Source organism: Chenopodium quinoa, unplaced genomic scaffold (assembly GCF_001683475.1).
Source record: "Chenopodium quinoa cultivar QQ74 unplaced genomic scaffold, ASM168347v1, whole genome shotgun sequence".
In the NCBI taxonomy this organism is placed as follows: domain Eukaryota; kingdom Viridiplantae; phylum Streptophyta; class Magnoliopsida; order Caryophyllales; family Amaranthaceae; genus Chenopodium; species Chenopodium quinoa.
In genome coordinates, this window is record NW_018742359.1 from 3,059,099 (window position 1) to 3,079,739 (window position 20,641).

Below are 20,641 nucleotides of genomic sequence, written 5' to 3' on the forward strand. Positions count from 1 at the left end.
GTGTGTACAATCGCCTCTCTTTCCCTGACCATGCTGAGGCTCGTCCTGAATTAACCTGGCTGGGGACGAAAACTATTTCTACCTCTTTGACAGGCGGAGCGCGGTCCCAACGGCCAGGAACAAAGGAAAGGTCGTAATGCTTCCCACCAGTTCTCCATTGGAGCAATGGATTCTAGAAGAGCATGTGCCAACGGTTAAAATCTCGTCGCATATTACGTATGATGGTACTTCAGATCCAAAGGACCACATTGCCATTTACGAGGGGCACATGCATCTGAACCCCAGGTCCGAAGTGACCCTGTGCAAGTACTTTCCCACCATTCTCAAGGGGGTCGCGCAAGCGTGGATCTCTAACGGGGTCAAGGAAGGTTCAATAACTGGGTGGGACGATCTGTCCACCATGTTTAAGAGCAAGTTTTCTACGATAAATCGCCGAGAGAAGAAAACTGCAGAGCTCATGGACCTGCAGCAAGGGGAGACCGAAAGTCTCCGAGACTACCTGACTCGCTCCAACAACGAGTTGTCCACCATTACGAACTTGGACCAAGGGTTGGCCATTTTTGCTTTGCACACGATCTACAGTACCTCGACTTCATGTTCATGCATCCCCCCACAGACCTTGGAGGAATCTCTGAACGCTTCGGATAAATTCATCCGAGCTGAGTAGTGGAACAAGACAAAAACCCACCCCCAAACTGGGGCAGGGAAGCAAAAACAATAATCGTCCGAAGGCTAAGGAAAGAAGAAAGGAAAGAGGAAAGCCCCCCGAATCATCTTTGGCCGAGCCAAAAAAGGACAAATCTGCCCGCATACGAGTAGATTCAAAACGTACACGTCGCTCGCTCTTCCCCGTACAAATATTTACAGCGTGACTGAGGACGAGCATAAATCTAAAAAGTCGAGACCACTTACTTAGTGGTGTCAGCAGAAAAATAAGGATCGGTGGTGTGAGTTCCATGAGTCCCCTGAACACAACACCGAAGAATGTCTCCAGATGAAGGACCAGATCGAGAACATGGTCCGAAGAGGATACTTGAAAAAATTACCTCGCAGATCATCACGAGGAAAAGAAAGCTGAAAATGCGCAGAAAGACTTTGGGCAACAAATTGACTTCCCCTAGAAAAACAACAAGGCCCCGGAGAAAGAGATGTATCCTCCAATCCTAGCCATTTCCGGAGGGACATGTTCTCGGAGGGAGCGAAAACGTCACCTAAGGGTGCTGGCCCATCAGGTGAACAACACCGACATCCAGCCTCTTCACTTGCCGGTGCCAAACATGACGTTCACAGCCGCTGACCGTCGGGGGGTGACATACCCTCATGAGGATCCCCTGGTGATCATCACCACGGTGGCCCAACCATAATGTTTGGTGAACTCTCGTCGACGGTGGTAGCGAAGCAAATATTTTGTTCTAAAAGGCATATAATCAAATTAAGCTGAAGACCAAGCACCTCACGCCGGTACCCTACCAGGTATCCGGATTCAACGGGTCTTAAACTTATCTTGATAGGAAGATTACTCTTCCTGTCACCATTGGCCGTGATGAAGCAGCCAGGAATGTCATGGCCGAATTCTTGGTCATCGACGCTCCATCAGTGTACAACGTGATCATGGGGAGACTTATGATTCACGAAATTCAGAGGTAGTCTCCATGTATCATCAGATCATGATCTACGTTTCAGTCGCCGGCTACCCCAAAAGAATTGAGGGCAGCCAAAAGGAAGCCCGAAGGTGCAACTACCTAAAGCCATCTACTAGTCGTTCGGAAGACGATGACGACGAGGATGAGGAGGAGAAAGAAAAAGAAATGAAACAAAATACAAAGAAGCCGAAAGGCCTAAGTGCTTCGGCCCAAGGTTCCCTTTCAAAAGAAAAATCGTCAGGGAAAGAAAAAGTTGGTCCTTCATCTGAGCCAAAAGACTTAGAGGGTCAGCCGAGGAAAAATTCTAGAAAGCCTGCTGATATTGACAGCAAGACAGATTGCAAAGAATCCGGCCCCAAGGCAATGAATCTGGATCAGTACATTGAAACCATATAGTTAACAAAAGGAGACTCTGAAAAATGTGTCACAATCGGACTGGATCTCGATCCGAACGTCCGTGTGGAGCTCATCCAACTCCTTCGGGAAAATAGATATGTGTTCTCTTTCTCGGTAGCTGATGTGTCTGGAATCGATCTGAACCTCATCTCCCATAAGTTTATAGTCGACCCCACGTGTCAGCCGTAAAGCAAAAGAAGCGGAATTACTTCGCAAGTGAGAACCGAGACATCGTAGCTGAGGTCAAAAAATTGCTGGACGCAGGCTTCATAAAAACATGTTAGTATCTAGAATGGCAAGCCAATGTGGTGATAGTTCAGAAGGCAAATGGCACCTAGAGAATGTATGTTAACTTCACGGACCTAAATAGGGCTTGTCCGAAGGACTTCTACCCCATGTCGAGGATCGATCAGCTGGTTGACTCGAAAAGTGGGCATGCTCTACTTAGTTTCATGGACTCATTCTTGAGGTATCATCATATCTTCATGCACCCCGACAACCGAACAAAGACGACATTTGTCACGAACGTCGGGGTGTACAATTATAAAATGATGCCCTTCAGATTGAAAAATGCAGGGAAAACATATCAAAGGCTGGTGGATCAGGTCTTTACCGATCAAAAAGGTCGAGGAAGTCTATGTTGACGATTCCATCATCAAAAGCAAAGAGGATAAAGACAATTTTACGGACCTAGACGAAACCTTTGTCACCTTAAGAAAGCACCAAATGAAGCTGAATCCGAAGAAGTGTGTCTTCGACGTGAAATCTGGGAAATTCCTTGGCTTCATGGTCAGCAAAAGAGGGATTGATGCTAATCCCGCCAAGGTACAAGCACCGCTCGGTCATCCCGAGCCGAAAAGAAAGAGGGACGTTCAACGACTCACCGGAAGAATGGCTGCCCTTTCAAGGTTCATCTCCAGATCCTCGGATAAGGGTTTTCCCTTCTTTAAAGCCCTTAAGCTCCCAAAAAACAAAGTGCTCATCTGGGAAGATGAGAAAAAAGAAGTCTTCAAGTAGCTTCGGGAGCATCTGGCTCAACTTCCTACGCTGGCTCGTCCAGCTGAGGGGGAAACCCTGTACTTGTATATGGCAGTCCGCCCGGCCACTATAAGTGCAGTGCTGTTGAGGGAAGAAAAAAAGATACAGCAGCCGATCTACTTTCTTAGCCACACCATGTGTAATAGAGTAAAGACTAAATACGGTCCCTAAACTATCGTATTTGTGCCGTTTTAGTCCCTCTAAACTATTTTGTGCCCTTTTAGTCCCTCAACCACATTCTTTGGTGTTTGTCAGCCAAAAGTTGAGGGACTTTGATGACTAAGCAAGAGTTTAGGGACCATAACTCATTTTTTTTTCTTTTTTTTTTCTTAAGAATTTTTTAAAAAATGAGTCTTTTAATTATTTCTTTAAAACCCAGCCTCCACTTCTCATTCTTTCTCCTCTCCATCTCCTCAGTTTCTTTCTCTCTGATCTTTGCCTCCCTCCTCCCTTCGGCCTCTCTCATCTCCGCCTCCCTCCTTCCTCTTTCTCCTCATCTTCGCCTCCCTCCTCCTTTCTCATTCTCTCTCCTTGGTTTTTGAAGTCCAGCGCCACCCACCCCCAAGGCTTTTGATCGGATTCAACCACTATCAATTAATGGTTTTTTAGGTCAAATTCGACCATGAAAATTCCAGATCAGGGGTTTTCATGGTCGAATTTAACCATATAAACTCAACTTTGAAGATTTCATAAGGTACGTTGAGGATTTTTTTTTTTTTTTTTAGGTAGTGATGGTGCTATTGGTGTGTGTGGTGGGTGTGGCTGTGCGTGTGTGCTGGTGGTAGTGCGTGTGGTGCTGGTGGTGGTGCGTGGCTTAGGCTGGGTTTATGCTGGTGGTGGTGCGTGTGGTGCTGGTGGTGGTGTGTGGCTTAGACTGGGTTTGTGCTGGTGGTGCGTGGTTTAGGGTTAGGGTGGGGATTTTTTTTAAATTATTTGGGTAGTGTTGCTGGTTGTATGATTTTGGCGAAAAATGATATTTTAATTATGATTTGTGGTGGCTTGCAGAATTGGGAAAAAATTGTATGATTTTGCCCAATTTGTTGAATAGTTTGGGTTGAATTCATGATTTTGTGATATATTAGGGGTTTTGATTAGTATGATCGATTGATTAGTGGAGTTTGTTGAATTTTATGGTGCTGGTGGTGCGTGTGGTGGGTGTGGCTGGTAGGTGGGGAAAGGGAGTAGGTGTGGTCGGCATCGCCGACGCCGGCTTCCGGTAGGAGTAGGGGGAGGGTGGCTGGGCTTTTTTAAGGGTGGCTGGTTTTTTATTATTAATTTTTAATTAAATAATTAAAAGATTCATTTTTTAATAAATTCTCAAGAAAAAAAAATTAAAAAAAATGAGTCATGGTCCCTCAACTTTTGCTGATTAAACTAGGTCCCTAAACTTTTGGCTGACAAACACCAAAGAAGTTTGTTGTGTGACTAAAAGGGCACAAAATAGTTTAGAGGGTCTAAAACGGCACAAATACGATAGTTTAGGGACCGTATTTAGTCTTTACTCCTGTGTAATACCCCGTATTTTTATACGTATTTCTAATTAATTAATTAAGAATTATTTTATAAAAAGGGTATTTTAGTAAACTTATTATTTGGAGCCAAAATAATATTTGAATTTTGGTGCCAAAAGTATTTTGAAAATTAATCAGTTTTTTGGATAAGATATATTATCCATTTATCGTATTTTAAAAACCAAATTATTTACACATTTCGGATATTTTAATTAAAGAAAAATAATATTTTAATTAATTAATTATTATGGCCGAAATTACCTAATAACTACCTAGGATTTTTGGATTTTCCATGAATGGAAAATATGATTTTTCTTGGTTATTTATTGGTAAATAATTGGTATTTAATTAATTAATTATTTATTCTATATTTTTATACAATTATTTTATTCCTTAAAAACCAGGCAAAATCTTCCTAAATATATTTAGAGGAATCCGAAAATTTGAGCTATGGTTAGCTCAATATTTTTGGCCCTCGTGAATTGTTTTGGGGGAATTTTTTATATTTGGTAAAATTATATTTTTAATTATCTCCCAAAATCTCTTATTTTTCTTAATTCTAATTCTCCATCTTTTTAATATCTAATCGTCATATTTTCTTGCCAATCATTCTTCTTAATTATTCCCCAAGTAATTCCAATTTCCTTAATATTTTTCATGACATACATACTTTCCATATTCAAGTATACACAATCACCTTAATATCCAAACTTTCCTTAATTCTTTTACTCACTTCTCCAAGTAATCACATAAACCCTACTTGCCATAATTCTTCCCACATTCTCTTGCCATAATTCTTGCATGAGCTAGCCTATAAATTCCCCTTCATACCTCTCACATTCTTCACACCAATTCTCTTCTTTTTTTTCTCCTCAATTTTACACAAATCATCCCGTTTATCTTTGAAGCCAATTTTCGGGCACTTCTGGTCAGATTTTGGGGTATTGATGTTTCACAGAAGATTGTTCCTCTCAAAAAATCCTTGAGTTACATTGAAGGAATTATAGAATCTGCAAGTTCTGCCTATTCTTTCCAATACAAATCCAATTCTTCTCTTTTCCTTGGTTTCTTATCCTTTCTTATTCTCTTCTCTTATTCAATTATTATTATTATTATTATTATTATTATTATTATTATTATTATTATTATTATTATTATTATTATTAGGGATTTATAAATAATTATTATGAGTAGTTTTAATTATATAAAATCAGATTTATAATGATGTTTATGAGAAATTAATTTAAAAGGTTCATGTACATATAGTTGGGGTTTTTTTAATTATTTTTTAACCTTATATTGATTAAGTTTATATTTATTTGTAGGGTGTGTTCGACCGAGGTTCTTAAGGTTCTTTTTGTGTGGTTTTTTTTTTTGCAAGGATCAAGGTACGTTTAGGTGGCTAGATACCTTTAAAAGTGATTGGTTTGAATAACATGTTTTACATGATTTGATTGGTGATTGAATTAAATTGATTTGAATTATGATTTTGAAATAAATTATGTTTGAAGGTATTCATTTTAATAAAAGTATTTTGAATGATTGATTTTTAAATCATGTTTTGAATGGTTTGGATTACTTATCGTGTTTAAATAAAGGAATGGATTTTAAAAGGTTTGTTGAATTAAATAATGGTTTTTCAAGGAAGTGTTGTTGATTTTGAAAAGTTATTAATATGAGATTTTATTCTCAAGTATTTATTTACACGGTTTGATTTTGAAATCATGTGGAATTAATTAAAAAGGATTTCTGAATTATATTGGAATTATAAGATATTAAAAAGGATTTATTGAACCATTGAATTATTATTATTAATGCTTTATAAGCATGTTAGTAAATCCACTATGCGGATTTGGTTTATTGATAAGGCCCTGCACTTTGTATGACCGGGTCTTTCCTCAAGAATAGCCTTGTAATATAAGGAGACTAGCTTGGGGGATGTGCACACTTGGGTGAGGAATTGGATTAAAAGGAATTGGTTCATAGTAAAGGAATTGGTTGTATTAACTATTATTTTGAATATTGAATTATTGGAATCGGTTTTGGAATAATGAGTTTTGAATTTATTGGATTAATTATTGGAATTGGTTTTAAAAGCATGTTTGCAAATAATTTGAGTTTACACTATCTAGCACTTATCGTACTTAGCATAAATTGCTAATCCGTATTTCTTATTTGTTTTGGTTTGCCTGTTTACCGTAATGGTAAGTAGTGTTAACTATTTTCAGGTGGAGTCATGAATGAGCATATGGGAGTCCCGGGATTTGCTTCACCTAGTTTAGGAATGTTGGTCTTGTCTTTATTTTGAGTACTCAAAACAATGTTACTATTTTAATTAGTATTAATAAAATAAATTTGAGTTTCCGCTGCAAGTTTTGTTGTTGAGTTAAGTATTTTGAGTAGCCTTGCGTAATCACGCGGCGGTAATACGCCCAATTCTATCTCTACGGTATAATTATACATATTATACTAGTATTTCTGTAGAGGGAGATTTGGGGGTGTTACACCCTGACGAATGCTGAGACTCTCTACCCCCTACTTGAAAAAGTTTCTTATGCAGTAGTGGTAGACGCTTGGAAGCTGAGGCGTTATTTTGATTGCCATCAGATAGTTGTCTTAACTAAACAGCCGCTGGAAAAAGTTCTCGGCAAAGTTGAAAAATCCGGTAGGATAGCCAAGTGGGCTTTCGAACTACTGAGTTCAACATCAACTTATAGCCGAGAGCAGCCATCAAAGCTCAAGCTCTATGGGACTTCCTGGCCGAATGCTCGTATCAAGAGACGCTAGACGAAGAAATGAAAATCTGGACAGTTATTACAGATGGATCCTCCACTGTCAATGGTTCGGGGGCAGGGGTAGTAATAACCTCTCCTAAAGGAAAACCCTTTGAGTATGCACTCAAATCTTCTTTCAAAGCTTTGAATAATGAAGCCGAATATAAGGCGATAATCGCTGGCTTAGAGTTGTGCATCTCTCTAGAAGCCGAATATGTCTTTCTTAAGACAGATTCTCAGCTAGTCGCAAATCAGATCCGAGGCAAATTTGAGGCCAAAGAGCCGTCGATGATAGCTTGCCTCGCAAAGATCAAAACAATTATTGCGAAGCTGTGAACTTTTGAAGTTCAACTGATCCAAAGGGGTCAGAATGCACAAGTCGACGAACTCTACAAACTTGCAAGCTCAACTAACCGAGCTGAACCGATCTGTATATGCAGAAGTGCGCTAAGAAAGAAGCGTTGACGAAGTACCTGAAGTGTGCTGCCTTGACCTAGAACCAAGCTGGATGGACCCAAACCTAGCTTATAAACTTCGAGGAGAAATTCTCGAAAACAGAAATTTAACCTCCAAGCTGAGATGAACCTGCTCAAGGTTCATTGTCTTTAGAGGAGAGCATTGAAAAAAATCTTTCTCAGCCCCATCGCTAAAATGCGTGGAACCAACAGATGCTGATTACATCCTTCGGGAAATTCATCAAATGGATCGAGGCTGAGGCATCCTCGAACATTATAGAGCAGACTGTTAGAAAATTCATCTTGCATAACATTATCACTCGCTTCGGTATCCCGAATGTTTTTGTCTTTGATCATGGAAGGGAATTTGATAATTTGCCGCTAAGGCGATATACTGATCAGTTCAGCATCAAATTGGCATACTCAGAAGTTTGTCATCCGCAAAGTAACGGCCAAGCCGAAGCTGCTAATAAATAAATCCTTAACGCTCTCAAAAAGAGGGTTAAAGATCAAAAGTCCAAATGTCTATGGGAACTTCTTGGAACTCTCTGGTCACTTCGGACAACCAAAAAGGAGGCTACGAGCTATTCACCTTTTGAACTGGTCTACGGCACCGAAGTCGTTCTCCCAGTGGAAATCGGTGCTGAAAGTCTCCGAGTGCACCACATACTGGCTGAAAACGAATAACTCATGAAGGAATCCCTCGATTTCCTGGACGAGGTAAGAGATTCAGCACGAGATAGAATGGCGGCATACAAGCAGAGAATTAGTAAATTTTACAACCGAAGAGTCCATGCGAGGCCTCTTAAAATTGGAGACCTCATCCTTCGGAATGCTGCAGCTGTGCAGAATAGCCGAATCCATGGGAAACTCTTAGCCACTTAGAAGAGACCCTACGAGATTTATGATGAGCTTTAGCCAGGAACATACTGACTTCGGCAGTTGGATGGAACTGAGCTGAAAAATCATTGGAATGCTGATGTACTTAAGAAATATCATGTGTAAACCCTTCGGGGCAGAACAATCTTTGTAAGTGCATCTTTAATTATTAATGAAAAGGCCTCCGAGCCACCATTTCCATAAATACTTGCAAATTTTTTATTCCTTAATTTTTCTATCTTCCATCTACTCTTTACGGGTTCTTCGTCGGCACTGTTCGAAGCATTTTCCTGGTAGGCACCATGTTTCAGATTTCCAGCCAACCCGCCCTAAAACAAAACGTCAGTCTTCCAATCAAAGGAAATGCTTTGGACAGACTCGAACCTAAAGGCAATGAGTCTATGGACGAATCTGGGGTATTGCCTTAACTGAACCTTGTACCTCAGATGGTTATTGTTTGAGACAGTGCCTTAAGTTGGCCTTGTGTCTATGATATCCATTCTTTTGGATAGACAAAAACAAAGAAAATTGCACAAGTATTAAAAACATTGTTAACACTAAAAATCTTCGTCTGAGTAAAAAAAGAACAAGAGAACCATTTCTTTTTCCTTGGGGTGATCCACCAGGAGCGCAACTGTTTCCCTCCACCTACTTAAGTAAGTGGTGAAGCCTTCATTCTCTTTCTGTTTGAGAATGGAGAGTTCACGTTCAGAAGTTTTGGCCTGAATGTTACACTTGTAACGATTCATAAAGCTTTCAGCAACATCCTCCTAGGTCGCGAAATGTTTGGATTCCAAAGAATAGAACCACTGTTGACAGACATGCTCCAAAAAAAGAGGGAACACCGTAGGGAAGAGTGTCACATCTACTCCCTTAAGAGCCTTAGTTGCAGAAAAAGCCTTCAAATGGAAAAGCGGATTATCAGTAGGCTTGTATTTGGGAATGTCAATAGTGGAAAACTTCTCAAGAATCTTGTCTCTTATGGACGGAGAGGTGACAGGCTGTTCCACATAAGTGAATTCTTCAGAAATTTTGCTCATATGTTCCTTAATCTTGTCCATTGGAGCGGTAATGACATTGTTTTGACTGTCTTGTTCTACCGTGCTGACTCTAGTGGTGAGTGTCTGCATCATGTTAGACAACTTTACAATTGTCTTGTTGAGGTTCTCGATGTCTTCCTTAGTAGCCATTGGTTGAAAGTAGACTGTAGATGGATTTTGTAGAGATGATTGAAGTGGTTTCCTTGTACTCCTCTTTGGTATAAGAGGTTGTTGAGGTATTGACTCGAACCGTAACAATCTACCCCTGTTTCTTGACCAAGTGATGTGACACTGAAACAAATACACCTTTAATGACCAAACTTAACCTTAACCCATCCGGATTTAAAAAAAGAAAAAAGAATTTTATTTTTAAAAAAAAATCTATAATTTTCAAATTCTAGTTGTTTATTTTTTAAGGGAGGATACCATCCGACTTACTCCAAAAAAAAAAACGACACAAAAAACAAGACTACCCTAAAATACGGTCAAAAAGTAGTGCACGACTAAAGAAAAAAGTGTGTGAACACGATATGTGAGTGATTAAGTGAGATTATGGACGCGTGTTTTAACCGTACAGCTAGAAATGACACCAAACTGGACATAACAACCACATACATTCGCACAGAAACTGAAAAAAAAATGACAGGAAACTTTTCGTGGGCACCGTGTCACGGTGGGGACTGTCGTGACACGGTGCAGTCTACCGTCAGACGGTAGAAAGCCCCGTGTCACAGCACTGTTTACCGTGGCGCGGCAGAATATGCCGTGACACGGTGCACAGTTTCAGGTCATTTTTGGGAATTTCCAGATTTTAATCGATTTTATGTCCGTACTAATTACTATGTGAGAATAAAACCCTCGGTCATGGGTTAAACAAAAGAGTAAACACATGAAGGTTAGCACCAAACAACCACATAGCATTTAGGCACGATGATGTAAAAAAAGTTCGCAACCTAGAGTCGAGATCTATGTTCAACTATTGTTCAAGCTTTGGGTGTCAAAAGGGTACCATGGTTGAGAGTTTCGACACGTTAGCAAGGCAGCCTCCCTTGAGGGTGTATGCCAACGGGCGGCTCCGCGAGTTCGTGATGAAATCGAACTCGACTCCATGGTTTGGGTGGATTTAATAACTCGGATTAACCCTTATTGCCATGAGCGTTTTTGGGTTGATAGAGCTTAAATCCCCCGGGGCTAAGACGTATGTAGAACACATACGTTTTTTCAGAAAAATCGAACGAAGTTGAATGTGAGAAAAGAAAACAAGTCACCGGACTTATTTTAGACTGCCGTGACACGGCAAAAATTCCCGTGCCACGGTACTGTGCACCGTCAGACGGTACATTGTACCGTGACACGTCAGATTTTGCCGTGGCACGGCTGTCAGAAGATCTGACCGGTGCCCTGTTTTCCTTCGTGCGCAACAAAGTTATCCAATTTTTCCTACGGGACAGACCTAAATGCGACGTTAAAACGTCTATGCAGATGCAAAAATGCCAAATTAATCACAGGAATATTTTTTCAAGAATCTTTCAAGTCTCATCCACTCATCTTAATTAAATACCGATCACTCAAATCGATATATAATCAAGAATCCTCCCCAGTGGAGTCGCTAAATTGTAGGCGTCGCTCAAAGTGCGCCTACGTTAAAAGCATGTTGTGAATATGCTTGGCACTCATAGGAAGTGGGAATTGACGTATACGATTAGGGACAAGGAAAGTAGGGAGCCGCCAACAAGTTTTTAAGGAACTTGTAAACCGTTCACGGATCATAAAAGGCAACCATAATAAAGGGACAACAAAGGCAACAACGATTGACCCGTGAAGGTTACACCCCATTCATAATCCATGAGATTACTAACTCCATATGGTTCGGAACCACGAAAGGAGGATCGGGGATGACAGTACGAAGTGAGTCATGGAGTCACATTCACCCGTATATGCCTCTACTCGATTCTTATATTGAAAAGCATTCCTGTGATCTCAAAGTATTACAAACAAAATATTCAATTCACTCCAAACTATTATTAAGCTAAATTGGTTTAATATTAATGCACACATTATTCTAAAATATTGGTGATCACTTCAATTAATAACAAGATTAAAAAGGATCATAAACTGGTTGTCCAAATTATCTTATTAGGCGTGATTTTCAATTACATATTCCCTTTAACATGTTATATGGTGATCAATAAATATAATAGAATAACATCAATATTGGAAGCAATTTAACCATAATTCCAACAATATAAAATCGTTAGAAAAATAATAGAAATAAAAGGAACATGATTCTTACTTTGATTCTGTTTGTTTGCAACTACAAAATAATAAGAGAGTTAGTAACTTCAAGGAAATAATAATAAAACAACAATTATATTAAACTAAATAAATTAGATTTGATTTGGCGCCAAACCCTCAAATAATTCTACCTTTCACGCCTTGGCTTAAGGACAGAACCACGAGTAAAGTATGGACACCTTTGAGCACTTGAAGAAGGAATTTTGAAATGAGAAGGGTAGCTAGTGTTTAGGCTAAAGCATAGTAGAGAGAAAAATAAACTAGAGAATTATTTGATGCCCCGTTCATCATAAATGAGGGGGTATATATAGGGAAAATGTGCTAAGGGAGCACACGGAACCCTAAAATAATAAAAACCCTAAAAAAGTATCCCGCGACACGACAAACTGTACCGTGACACGGGAAGTCCCACCGTCAGACGGGAAACATTCCCGTGACACGGTGGATTTTTAGTGTGACGCTGGAAATTTTCAGTAAACGGGGAAGAAAACGCGTTAAGGGTTTACGCGGAAAAGACACGGAATTTCCCGTGTCACGGGAAATACATTTTTAACCCTAATTTCATTCGGCATTTTAAGTGCCGATTGATAATTTCGGGCCTTTTTTGAATTATTATTATTTGGGCTAAAATAAGAAAATAATTAAATAAAAATAAATAAAAAGTTTAGGCCAAAAATAAATAATAAAACAATAAAATAAAAAAGGTTTGGGCTAAAAATAATAAGTTTGGGCTGAAATTAAAACTATGCTTTTACCAAACATCAAGACTAATCCATGGACCATTCAAAAATATGAATTTAATCAAATACGATTTTTTAAGCACTCTCGGGATTAAATACAAAACCCGACCAATAATGGCGGTGAAAGGTTGTTCATCATCGGGTTTGGTTTTGGGGAGACATTTTTAGGTGTCTACACGTTTACAGCTTCGAAGGTACTCAAAGGAAGAAACTTCAAATGTTTTTTGTACTTATGAGTTAAATTTGAAATAAACAAGCGAACCATCTCTTTTTCCTTGGGACGATCCACCAAGAGCGCAACTGTTTCCCTCCACCTGCTTAGGTAAGTAGTGAAGCCTTCATTCTCCTTCTGTTTGAGAATGGAGAGTTCACGTTCAGAAGTCTTGGTTTGGATTGTTACACTTGTTACGATTCATGAAGCTTTCAGTAACGCCTCCCAGGTCGCAACATGTTTGGATTCCAGAGAGTAGAACCATTGTTGACAGGCATGTTCCAAGGAAAGAGGGAACACAATAGGGAAGAGTGTCACATCTACTCCATTAAGAACCATGGTCACAGAAAAGGCCTTCAAGTGGAAAAGCGGATAATCAGTAGGCTTGAACATGGGAATGTCAGCAGTGGAAAACTTCTCAGGAAGTTTGTCCCTTATGGACGAAGAGGTGACAGGTTGCTCCACATAAATGAACTCTTCAGAGATCTTACTCATCTGTTCCTTATTCTTGTCCATTGCAGCGGCAGTGACATCGTTTTGATTGTCTTGCTCTACCATGTTGACTCCAGTGGTGAGTGTTTGCATCATGTTAGACAACATTTCAATTGTCTTGTTGATGTTCTCGATATCTTCCTTAGTAGCCATTGGTTGAAAGTAGACCGGAGATGGATCTTGTGGTGGTTTCCTTGTACGCCTCTTTGGTATAAGAGGTTGTTGAGGTATTGATTTGAACCGTAACAATCTACCCCTGCTTCTTGACAAAGTGCTGTGACACCGAAACAAACACACCTTTAATGACCAAACTTAACCTTAACCCATCCGGAAATAATTAAATTTATTATGAAATTCTCATTATTTTTTTAATTTTTTTTTAAAAAAATATATATATATATGGGAGGATACCATCCGACTTACTCCGAAAAAAACGACATACAAATACGACACAAGACTACCCTAAAATACGATCATGAAATGGTGCACCACTAACGGAAAAAATGTGTAAAGACGACATGTGAGGGATTAAGTGAAGGTTATGGACACGTGTTATGACCGTACAGCTAGACAGGACACCAAACCAGACATACGAACCACATAAGCATGCACGAAGACCAAGCTGCACTTGACAAACTTCTTGGGCACCGTGTCACGGTGCTGACTGTCGTGACACGGTACAGAGCACCGTTAGACGGGGCAATGCACCATGCCACGTCATTGTACACCGTGGCGCGGCAAAACTGTCGTGACACGGTGCGCAATTCCAGGCCTAAACTTGTGTTATTTCCAAATTTTAATCAGTTTTAGTCCGTACTAATTACTATGTGGAAATAAAAACCCTCGGTCATGGGTTAAACAAAAAGAGCAAACACATGAGGGTTAGCACCAAACAAATCATGTAGCATTTAGTCACGATGATGTAAAAAGAGTTCGCAACCTAAAGTCAAGATCTATGTTCAACCATTGGTCAAGCTTTGGGTGTCAAAAGGGTACCATGGTTAAGAGTTTTGACGCGTTAGCAAGGCAGCCTCCCTTGAGGGTGTATGTCAACGGGCGGCTCCGCGAGTTCGTGATGAAATTGAACTCGAATCCATGGTTTGGGAGGATTTAATAACTCGGATGGACCCTTATTGCCATGAGCGTTTTGGGTTGATAAAGCTTAAATCCCCCGGGGCTAAGACGCATGTATAACACACACGTTTTTTTTCAGAAAAATCGCAGGAAGTTGACTGTGAGAAGAGAAAACAAGCCACCGGACTGATTTTAGGACTGCCCTGACACGACAGATAGCATCGTGCCACGGTGCAGACCACTGTCAGAAGGTGAAATGCACCGTGACACGGCAGTCAGAAAATCTGACTGGTGCCCTTTTTTCCTTCGTACGCAATCAAGTTAATCAATTTTTCATACGGGACAGACCTAAATGCGACGTTAAAACGTCTATGCTTATGCAAAAATGCTAAATTAATCACAGGAATATTTTCCACTCATATTAATTAAATACCGAGCACAGAAATCGATAATAAACCAAGAATCGTCCCCCAGTGGAGTCGCCAAATTGTAGGCGTCGCTCGAAGTGCGCCTACGTTTAGCATGTTTTGAATATGCTTGGAACTCATAGGAAGTGGGAATTGACATAATACGATTAGGGACAAGGAAACTAGGTAGTCGCCAACAAGTTTTTAAGGAACTTGTAAACCGTTCACGGATCATAAAAGGTGACCACGAATAAAGGACAACGATAGGCAACAACAATTGACCCGTGAAGGTTACAACCCATTCATAATCCATGATATTACTAACTCCATATGGTTCAGAACGACAAAAAGGAGGATCAGAGATGATGGTATGAAGTGAGTCATGGAGTCACATTCGCCCGTATTGGCCTCTACTCGATTCTTATAGTAAAAAATGATTCCTGTAATCTCAAAGGCATGCAAACAAAATATTCAATTCGCTCCAAACTATTTTTAAGTTAAATTGGTTAAATATTAATGCAACACATTATTCTAAAATATTGTGATCACTTGATTAAACAACAAGATAAAAAAGGAACCTAAACCGATTTTCCAAATTATCTTATTAGGCGTGATTTTCAATTACATATTCCCTTTAAACATGCAATATAGTGATCATAAAAAAAACAATAAACATTAATATTGGAAGCAATTTAACAATAATTCCAACAATATAAAATCGTTAGAAAAATAATAGAAATAAAAGGAACATAATTCTTACTTTGATTTTGTTTGCTTGCAACTATAAAATAATAAACGAGTTAATAACTTCAAGGAAATAATAATAAAACAATAATTAAATCAAATTAAATAGAGTTGATTTGGGGCCAAACCCTCAAACAGTTCTACCTTTCACGCCTTGGCTTAAGGATAGAACCACGAGTAAAGTATGGACTCCTTGGAGTGCTTGAAGAAGGAATTTTGAAAGAAGAAGGGTAGTCTAGTGTTTAGGCTAGAGCATAGAGGAGAGAAAAATAGAGAATATATTGATGCCCCGTACTTCAGAAATGAGGGAGTATTTATAGAAAAAAGTGCTGAGGGAACACACAAAACCCTAAAAAGATAAAAACCCTAAAAAAAATGCGCCGCGACACAGCAAAGGGTACCGTGACACGGGAAATCCCACCGTCAAACGGGGAACTTTCACGTGACGCGGTGAACAGATGCGTGACACGGGAAATATTTTAGGGTACGGGGAATAAAACGCGTGAACGGTTTACACGGAATGGACACGGAATTCCCCGTGTCACAGCAGGTGCACCGTGTCACGGGGAATCCCACCGTCAGATGGGGCAGTTTCCCGTGACACGGTGGACAAATGTCGTGACGCGGGAGTCTGTAGTCCGTTATTCCGTCTAAATTTATTTTTAACCCTAATTTCGTTCAGCTTTTTATGTGCCGATTGATAATTTCGGACCAATTCTGATTTATTATTATTATTTGGGCTAAAATAAATAATAAATAAAAGGTTTGGGCCAAAATAATAAAACAATAAAAAAGGTTTGGGCTGAAACTATGCTTTGACTAAACATCAAGAATGATCCATGGACTATTCAAAAATTGAATTTAATTCAATACGATATTTTTAAGCACTCTCGAGATTAAATACTGAACCCGACCAATAGTGGCGGTGAAAGGTTGTTCATCATTGTGTTTGATTTTGGGGAGACATTTTTAGATGTCTACAGGTTTGAATTATAATTATGTATATGAATTACGTCATGCATATTTTTGTTCAACTGATGTGCTTATTTGATATTGAGACAATGGCTTCAATTGTTGGATGACTATATATTTTATCATATAACTGTTGACAGATTGATGCCCTTTTTTTTGGATTGATTTCCACACTAGTACAAAACTAACCTCAAATAACACCCAAAAACTGTTACATAATGTGATAAAAGTGTTATTATAGATAACAGGTGTAGACACCTAAAAATGTCTCCCCCAAACCAAACCCGATGATGAACAACCTTTCACCGCCACTATTGGTCGAGTTCAGTATTTAATCCCGGGAGTGCTTAAAAAATCGTATTTGATTAAATTCATATTTTTGAACAGTCCATGGACTAGTCTTGATATTTGGAAAAAGCATAGTTTTAATTTTAGCCCAAACCTTTTTTATTTTTTTGTTATTTTTGGCCTAAACCTTTTGTTTATTTTTATTTAATTATTTTCTTATTTTAGCCCAAATAATAATAAGTTAGAAAAGGCCCGAAATTATCAATCGGCACTTAAAATGCCGAATGAAATTAGGATTAAAAATGTATTTAGACGGAAAAGTGGGCTGGGAATTCCCGCGCCACGGTAGACAGCAACCGTGTCACGGGAATCCTTCCCGTCTGACGGTGGGATTTTCCGTGAAACGGGAAGTCTGCCGTGACACGGGACATTCCGTGTCTTTTTCGCGTAAACCCTTACGCATTTTCTTTCCCGTTTTCAGAAAATTTCCCGCGTCACACCAAAATTGTACCGTGTCACGGGAATGTTTCCCGTCTGACGGTGGGACTTCCCGTGTCACAGTAAAGTTTTCCGTGTCACTGGATACTTTTTTAGGGTTTTTATCATTTTAGGGTTCCGTGTGCTCCCTCAGCACATTTTCCCTATAAATACCCCCTCATTTCTGATGTACGGGGCATTAATTAAGTCACGAGTTTATTTTTCTCTCTCCTATGCTTTAGCCTAAACACTAGCCTACCCTTCTCATTTCAAAATTCCTTCTTCAAGTGCTCAAAGGAGTCCATACTTTACTCGTGGTTCCATCCTTAAGCTAAGGCGTGAAAGGTAGAACTGTTTGAGGGTTTGGCCCCAAATCAACTCTACTTTATTTAATTTAATTTAATTGTTGTTTTATTATTATTTCCTTGAAGTTACTAACTCGTTTATTATTTTGTAGTTGCAAACAAACAGAATCAAAGTAAGGATCATGTTCCTTTTATTTCTATTATTTTTTCTAACAATTTTATATTGTTGAATTTATGTTAAATTGCTTCCAATATTAATGTGTATTTTATTATTATTATGATCACCATATTGCATGTTTAAAGGGAATATGTAATTGAAAATCACGCCTAATAAGATAATTTGGACAATCGGTTTAGGTTCCTTTTTAATCTTGTTATTAATTCAAGTGATCACAATATTTTAGAATTATATGTTGCATTAATATTCAACCAATTTAGCTTAATAATAGTTTGGAGCAAATTGAATTTTTGTTTGTATGCCTTTGAGATCGCAGGAACCACTTTCCACTATAAGAATCGAGTAGAGGCCAATACGGGCGAATGTGACTCCATGACTCACTTCGTACCATCATCCCCGATCCTCCTTTCGTGGTTCCGAACCATATGGAGTTAGTAATCTCATGGATTATGAATGGGGTGTAACCTTCACGGGTCAATCGTTGTTGCCTATCGTTGTCCCTTATCGTGGTTGCCTTTTTATGATCCGTGAACGGTTTACAAGTTCCACAAAAACTTGTTGGCGGCTCCCTACTTTCCTTGTACCTAATCGTATTATGTCAATTCCCACTTCCTATGAGTGCCTAGCATATTCACACATGCTTTAACATAGGCGCACTTCGAGCGACACCTATAATTTGGCGACTCCACTAGGGAGGATTCTTGATTATTTATCGATTTTAGTGATCGGTATTTAATTAAGAAGAGTGGATGAGACTTGAAAGATTCTTGAAAAATATTCCTATGATTGATTTGGCATTTTTGCATCTGCACAGACGTTTTAACGTCGCATTCAGGTCTGTCCCGTAGGAAAAATTGGATAACTTAGTTGCGTACGAAGAAAAACAGGGCACCAGTCAGATCTTCTGACTGCCGTGCCACGGAAAAATCTGTCGTGTCACGGTACAGTGCACCGTCTGACGGTGCACAGTACCGTGACATGGGAATTTTTGTCGTGTCACGGCAGTCCTAAAATCAGTTCGGTGGCTTATTTTCTCTTCGCACAGTCAACTTTCTTCGATTTTTCTGAAAAAACGTATGTGTTCTACATGCGTCTTAGCCCCGGGGAATTTAAGCTCTATCAACCCAAAAACGCTAATGGCAATAAGGGTTCATCCGAGTTATTAAATTCATCCAAACCATGGAGTCGAGTTCGATTTCATCACGAACTCGCGGAGCCGCCCGTTGGCATACACCCTCAAGGGAGGTTGCCTTGCTAACGCGTCCAAACTCTTAACCATGGTACCTTTTTGACACCCAAAGCTTGACCAATAGTTGAACATAGATCTTGACTCTAGGTTGCGAACTTTTTTTACATCATGGTGCCTAAATGCTATGTGGTTGTTTGGTGCTAACCTTCATGTGTTTACTCTTTTGTTTAACCCATGACTGAGGGTTTTTATTCTCACATAGTAATTAGTACGGACCTAAAATCGGTTAAAATCTGGAAAAATCACAAAACTGACCTGGAACTGCGCACCGTGTCACGGCATGTTCTGCCGCGCCACGATGAACAGTGCCGTGACACGGGGTTCTCTACCGTCTGACGGTAGACTGCACCATGTCACGACAGTCTTCACCGTGACACGGTGCCTAGGAAAAGTGTCTTGTCAGTCTTTTTTCGATTTTTGTGCGTACAAAAATAAACTAGTAGAATTTCAAAATTATAGATTTTTAATAATAAAAAAAATGTCTTTTTTCCTTTTTTTTTAATCCGGATGGGTTAAGGTTAAGTTTGGTCATTAAAGGTGTGTTTGTCTCGGTGTCACAGCACTTGGTCAAGAAGCGGGGGTAGATTGTTACGGTTCGAGTCAATACCTCAACAACCTCTTATACCAAAGAGGCGTATAAGGAAACCGCCTCAATCAGCTCCACAAGACCCATCTCCAATCTACTTTCAACCAATGGCTACTAAGGAAGACATCGAGAACCTCAACAAGACAATTGAAAAGTTGTCTGACATGATGCAGACACTCACCACTAGAGTCAGCACGGTAGAATAAGACAGTCAAAACAATGTCACTACCGCTGCAATGGACAAGATTAAGGAACAGATGAGCAAGATTTCTGAAGAATTCACTTATGTGGAACAGCCTGTCACCTCTTCGTCCATAAGAGACAAGCTTCCTGAGAAGTTTTCCACTACTGGCATTCCCAAATACAAGCCTACTGATAATGCTCTTTTCCATTTGAAGGCTTTTTCTGCAACTATGGCTCTTAAGGGAGTAGATTTGACACTCTTCCCTACGGTGTTCCCTCTTTCCTTGGAGCATGCCTGTCAACAGTGGTTCTATTCTTTGGAATCCAAACATGTCGCGACCTGGGAGGATGTTGCTGAAATCTTTATGAATCGTTACAAGTGTAACATTCAGGCCAAGACCTCTAAATGTGAACTCTCCATTCTCAAACAGAAAGAGAATGAAGGCTTCACCACTTACTTAAGCAGGTGGAGGGAAACAGCTGCACTCCTGGTGGATCCCCCTAAGGAGAAAGAAATGGTTCGCTTGTTCATTGCTAATCTGACTCATAAGTACAAGCAACACTTGAAGTTTCTGCCTCTGAGTACCTTTGAAGCTGTATACGATATTGGAATCAATATCGAGGATGAACTAATGAAGGCAGTTGGTAGCAACAATAATAACAGCACTTGGAAAAACAAGAAGAACGACACTCCTTCTTCTTCG